A 7,477-nucleotide genomic window follows, 5' to 3' on the forward strand; every position below is an offset into this window, starting at 1 on the left:
TCTTGGGTATTGGTATTGCTCTCTTCTCTCTTTATTCGGATAATAATACTTTGTACTGACTGGTGATTCAGCAGTACACAATCAGAGTAGATAGTTATATTACAGCTACAATCTTACCTGGTAGTCCCACAACACCATTGTCAAATATAAGAGTTCCTAATAGTACAATTGATGTCCCTGGTGATGGGAACTGTTTATTGTATGCCCTTTCATATCTCATTACTGGGTCAATTCTCAGCATTACAAATTACATAACGCAATTGTTAATAATTTGCTAAACTTAACAGAATTGTTTAATAGTACATTAAGGCAACCAGAAATTCAAGCATATGATTACATAAGTAAGTCCAAAATGTATAGAAATTATGTGTGGGCCACTGACACAAAGATTATTACACTAACTGCAATATTAGGTACAACAATATATTCAAATTCACTAACTCCTACTTTTGTTGGCTGGGCTAGATATGGAACCTGAACTTTATATGGCATTCCTCGTGATACTAATACATCTGCCTTGTATTTGAAGCATGTTGGTACTATTCATTTCCAAGCAGTTAAGTCTATTAATATTTCTTAAGCATTGATTGTTGATGGAAGTGGGTATGGTGAAGGGGAGTCCATCATCTTAAAAACATTGGTTGTTTAATGTGAGTTGTATTTCCTGCTAGTGAATGATGTGTGAGTATGTGTCAAAGCCATTGGTGCTTATCCACCCAGTATCGCTCAGTACGAAGAGATCTAACCCAATTCAGAAAGTAAGATTAATCAATGTATAATAGTAAATTTTGAGTACTTGTTGCTGTAATTGAAAGAGAGGGTGAGAAAATGGTTTACTGTTCATTAAGGTGTAGGGCAGAGGGTTAGAAAAGGAAGAAGAGTGTCATTATCAAATCTGGATCTTGTTTGTGGCTTGTCTACATGTTTATTACAAATAACAAGTGCTTATGGATTGGTGCTCTGCTGAAACATTTTGAAGTCACAACAAGACAAATTTTAAAGTAATATTAAATGTTGTTATTATACATATAGTATTTTTTAAGCAGTGATTCTGTGCATATAAATAATGATCATCATGCATGTTAATGCTGCCATCAATGCTGTGCGCATTATATGCCAGCTGATGTTGCAACCATCAATGCTGTGCATATTATTAAGTTAAAGCTTGCCGGCTGATGTTGCACATTTGAATGATGCTGCCATCAATGCTGTGAACATATTAAATGCTTGCCAGCTGATGTTGCGAATCATTATTGATGATTGTTGTAACATGTGCATGTTCTAATTAACAAAAAAATATTGTTTGCACATTGGTAATTCTTCATGTACATAATGTTACTTTTTATGAAGCAGGTCATGAAAGTATCTTAACTGAGGATTGCATTTGTAAGCAATATTACATGTATGTCTAAAATGCATGCATGCACATATATGTATGATCCAATCAGAAACATTGTAGATGCTACCATTATCATTATAAGTTAGTACATGTATCTCACATTCATAATTTAAGAGGTATATGTACTTACTTTTGCACAAGGACTACAATGCGGTGTTAAAGAGTGAGGTCAGACTTAGATTGAGACTCAAAACTGAAGGGGATATTCCTCTATGTGAGCACCTGTATCTTTTCAGTAGTTTGTAATGTATGTTTGTGACAAACATAAGGTATATCATGTATAGATACATGTATATGTTTAGTATAGTGTACATGTAGTGGATTATTGAAGCATTAATTGTGCTTGTAGTGTTTCATGATTATCGTACATGAATTTCATCCTTCTATAGTTTGTTGTAAGTACATATGTAGTATAATGGAGTTACAAGGAATACAAAAGTTGCATTTGATTGGTAACAATGTTTGTTTACCATTACTGTTTGTACTATTGTTATTATTAGCCCGTGTGTTTACATTGCTTGCGTTTGATGTGTTTCTTTTACTATGCTTTACAGGTATTGACAGATGGAAAGGATTTGATGATTCAGCAATATATTCATTGCTTGATACTGGAATGTGCAATATAATTAAAGCAGTTCAGGATTTCGATTGTTGTAACTACATTAATTTCATTATTAAATGCAACTTAATGTTTTATTGTAGGTCTCTGATGAGTATCACACTGCAGGAGGTGCCTTCATAGGTTATACTTTACTGTAGTCTAAGGAATGGAATATGTAGTAAGATTAAATATTGAGATTACGAAGTGTCTTATGTATTTTGTTATAGGGTATGATTCAAGGTTACGTGTATATTCGTTTTATGGGTATCATTAAAAGCATGGCCACATTAAGTACCCTCACTATAAGTTATTGTTTGCCAGCGCATCTTTCGTTCATGATTGTTAGTTTATTGTAATAATATTATGGGCATGCATGTTCTTATTAACAAACAACAATTGTTTGCACATTGGAAAGTATTCATGTGTTCTATATTTATATGAATTTGCGCAGTGCAAGTCTCATAAAAAATCTTAATTCAGTACAGAATTAGGAAGGAAATAAAAAGATTTTTGTCTTACTTTTTTGTAGATTATGAATGACGGGACTGTGCATGTTCATGTATGTAATCAGTGTGTCCACATTAATGGCTACTTTGGTGTTATTTATTTCCTTTTTCATGCATTATGATAATAACATGTATTTTTCTCCTAGGAAGATTGGAAGAAACTGAAGCATTGGAGCATTTATGTCTTGTGAAACACTATGCATTGCTAATGCATTTTAATCTTGGCTTAAGTCTGGTGCATTTTTATTCACATTTTGATTATTTTATTATTTTATCTACATCTATTATTATATTAAAGTTCATGATGGTCAGTTGAAGTTATATTTTTTGTTCCGAATCGGAGTCTTGGCCTCCTTCCCATACCCCTGTCAGGTCTTCTAGGTAGATTGAGATACCATTATGGAATATAATTTAGTACATCATAGTAAAGACTTACAATTTGTCTATTGACAGCCCTCAATTGGGCAATAATGAGCTGCCTTTGCTGGTGCAGCAAAAGCAGTGCTGGAGTGCGAGGAATTACGGGAGAGACTGCTGGAGCCCCTCCGAGATGGACTGCCAGAGCGGCTCCAGGAGGGACTACAGGTGCATCTCCAGGAGAGACTGCCAGAGCCCCTCCAGGAGGGACTACGGGTGCACCTCCAGGAGGGACTGCTGGAGCCCCTCAAGGAGGGTTTGCTGGAGCCCCTCCAGGAGGGATTGCCGGATCTCCTCCAGGAGGCAGAACGAGATCTTTCTCTCTTTTATCAGGAACAGGGCTTGGTGACCTGCTCATACTACAATTAAAAAAGATAAATAAATGTATAGTGTATAAGCTATAGGTTGAATAAACTGACTTTTTTTGCAAAGTAGGAAGAATAAAGAGTGAAACATGTATGAGACCTGATTGGAAATAGACTGAGGTCTCTACCCAGTGACAGTGTAGTTGAGCGGGAAATCAGGCATCATTATTATAGATTAATAACCAAAACAGGATATTGTAGATTACATCACATGAAGATTATTATTAGCTATGAATTTCATTAGTATTTTTAATTTTGGAGTTTCAAGTTGTGTTATGTTTAGTTGGTGTATGCACAAGTAGCCAGAAATTAATATCTTGCAGAAGTTTTATTAAATAATCTGTAATGGATTTTTAAACATAGTTAATTCAGATCAATAAACATAATGCAGATAAAAATATAAAAATAATTAACAATTTGAATAAAAAGTATGGAAACAGGTAAATAAAAAACATTTCTATTAAAATAAGAAAAGGTAGTGTTGTCAAAAAATGAAAAAAGAACCATGCGGTTGAGTTCAGTCATAATAATAATTATTAGTTCAATTAGTAATAATAAAAGTTAATTAACAAGAAATAATTATTCTAAAAAATAATACATAAATCTCAACCCTACTTTGCAGCATTTAATGAAGGATTACCGATATCTTTAACATGACAAACTTTAATGAAAGAATGACAACCCAACTGCTTAGTTCCATCCTACGCAAGTGTGCAAGCCGGGCCCACTGACAATTTCTAACAATGTAACATAATCACTGAGATCAAAATTAAAAAAAAGTTTATTTACTAAAGACATGAATCCATGCTTTTACTTTTAAAATCAAACTTACATGTATTCATTAATATTTTAATTTTATTAATTAATTTTTATGGCAAAGAATCACAAAAAATAAAGAATGCAATAGCGAACTAATCATTTGTAGTTTAGAACGTTCACTTATGATGACAGTAATTGATTCAATCAATGCTAGCTGAAAATTCTGGTTTTTATTTATCAGAATGCTTAATTTACATCATACTCATAGCAATGTTTTAAGGCAATCACTAGGTAAAGAGTCATTATTAATTTAAATTCAAACGATATTGTTGTCCTAATATTAGCATATTGTGCAAAGTTGGGTTGAAATTTAGGTATTATTTTAGAATAATTATTTTTTATTAATTAACTTTTATTATTAATATATAAACTAATAATTATTATTATGATTAAATTCAACTGCCTTGTTTCTTTTATTTTTTGACAACCCCACCTTTTCTTATTTAATAGAATTTTTTTTTTTTTATAACAAATGATCCATAAATTTACAAAAGCCTATGCCATGTGCTAAAGGCCAACCTCAATGTAAAAGGATAAATGAAAGCTTTCTCTCCAGCTGTAAACTTGCACTGAGTAATGTCATATTATCTGATGACATGAATGAGAGTGATGACCCATTCACTGCACTCTCAACAGCTATTTTTAACTTCTACAGTCACTACTGTTCAATGATCATAGCTCAGAATGGTGCCACCATGATGAAGTCTGTAAGTTATTAATAACTAAAGTGCAATTATTTTATTTTAATAGGAAATTTATGGTGAACCATACAAGACAAAACATGGTTTTACAAGCTATTAGGAACAAGGACCTCCTTCAACAGATGGCTTCATCCACAAGATTATATCTCTTTTGGAGGACGGATGAAAACTAATTCTATTGAGGGATTTCATGGATTGGCACTAATGTATCGTGATAAGAGGACTGATCTTGGCCATACTAGCTATGTTTGTAAGACCAATATGGCAATCTGCAACAAGGTGAGTTAGTTGTGATAACCCAAATAATTTTTGTGAAACATCAATATCTAGGACGCATTTGGAAGCTGTTGTGTGGTTCGTATGGGGTGCAAGTACCTTCATCAGCTGTCCCTCAAATCCTGAATGAACAGAAACTTTGGGAACGACAGAAAAAGAGATGTACAGAGGAGTCATACCTACAGAAATGGTACAAAGTATACTAATAATGTAAGATTTTATTGTATTTTATATGGCAGTAAAATCAGTCAAAGGGGAAAAAGCACAAGACATGATAAAGAGAAGGCTTGTAGTGACTAGCAAAGTAACTAGTATTATTATTATTGTGATTCTGAGATTGATTACCCTTATCTTATTACTATTATCATTGTTTGCTGTTGCTAGCACTAGTAGTCTAACAAATAAATTATTATTATTATTATCATTATTACAATTATTATTATTATTATTATTATCATTATTATTATTATTATTATTATTGCTATTGTCTTGTTCACGCATGCGCACACTCACACACATGTTCTTTTATCCTTTTTCCTTCTCTCCTCCTTGTTCTGTCTTTTCTGATTTTCCCATTTGTTTATCTTTGTCAATCTTGCACGGTCTACTTGCGAATGAAGAGTTTTGGTGGACTTAAGCTCCACATTGGTGACCCAGACGACTTAGGAACATGTCTTGCTCCAGTTCTCCACACCCTTCTAGCGGTCCAGCAGACAACCTACCGTCTCTCCAGTTACCATCAAGATCCCTCCCTTTTGGCCAGCAGAGCCTGATGTGTGGTTTGCATAAGTCGAGGCACAATTTACCACTCGCGGCATCGCTACTTAGAAAACCAGGTTTGACCACATGGTTGCTTCATTATCCCCTGAATATGCTACTGAAGTACAAGACTTAATTCTACACCCGCCTATAGCGGATCCTTATGACTCCCTTAAAAAGGAACTCATCAAATGTACCACAGCTTCAGAGCAGAGGTGTCTTCAGCAATTGTTTAACTTGGAGGAGCTCAGAGATAGGACACCATCCCAACTGCTTCGACGTATGAAGAAACTCCTGGGAGACAAAGCTGCAACTGCTAACCCATCTTTCCTACGTTAGTTGTTTCTACAGCGCCTTCCTGATATAAACTGTTAATTATTTGTGACCATAATTGACAAAAGGGCCCTTATGGCGGATTTTAAAATTGATCGTTATAATGGAAAATATCAACCTGTGAGTGCTTTGTTAGACAATCATTGTTTCTAAAAGTTTCATGGTAACTTTTTGCATCTTGTGGAGTAATTTTATGATAAATGGAGCTCAGGAAGTTGGATTTCTTTGGCTAGAAAGACAAATTTCACTACCCGCCATAAGGTACCTTTTGTCAATTATGGTCACATTTAAACAAACAACTCTCAACACTTGACAAGTGATAATCAGATAAAATACACTAAGAGAGCAAAAAGGAACTAGAAAGAGAGAGAGACAGAACCAGAACAAAGGAAGTGAACAGAACAAAAGTCAATAAACTATATACAGTATAATACATGTGGTCAGTCTAGAATGTTCTCTGCATGTTACATAACTAGAGATAATTAAGTAAACCACAATAGATTAATAAGATGTATGCATAGCAATAATAATAAGCACTAAATTGTACATCTCTCACACTCCCTCTCAATTTATGTCTTATTAATTGCCTTTACACCGGCCATTTTCCTTAACTTTTCGAATTGATCACAATGTAGGCATTTCGTCATCATCAGCTATCATATCATCGGTTTTGCAATATTGAACATCGATTATACCATCCTTTACTTCATCCCTAATATAATAATGGTATTTTATGTCGATTTGTTTACTTTGACTGTGATATTGAGGTTTCTTTGAGAGACAAATTGCAGACTGATTGTCCTCATAGATTAGTATCATTTGTGGTGACTCCCTCTTAATCTCAGATAACAGCTGACGAATCCAAACTGCTTCTTGAGCTGTTGAGGACAGGGCCATATACTCCACCTCTGATGTAGAATGAGCAACACAAGTCTGTTTACAACTTCTCAAACTAATGAGTGCTCCTCTCACTAGAAAACCATATCCGGAGGTGGATTTTCAAACGTCAAGATCTCCTGCCCAATCTGAGTCAGAGTACCCCAGACATTTCAGTGATTCTTCTCTTGCATAGAGTAGGCCATAGTTGATAGTACCTGCCAGATATCTGAAAATGTGCTTGACAGCTTTCCAGTGCTGTTCAGTAGGATTAGAAGTGTACTTAGCTACATTGCTAACAGCAAATGCTGTATCTGGTCTGGTTCTAGATGCTAGAAGTTTTCCAACTGCTGATTGATATTTCTCAGAGTCAAATAGTGTAGACTCATCTGTAGCTTTACTGAGCTTAATACTTGGATTAACTG

This window comes from Amphimedon queenslandica, unplaced genomic scaffold (assembly GCF_000090795.2).
Source record: "Amphimedon queenslandica unplaced genomic scaffold, v1.1 AMPQUscaffold_13275, whole genome shotgun sequence".
NCBI classification, from domain to species: domain Eukaryota; kingdom Metazoa; phylum Porifera; class Demospongiae; order Haplosclerida; family Niphatidae; genus Amphimedon; species Amphimedon queenslandica.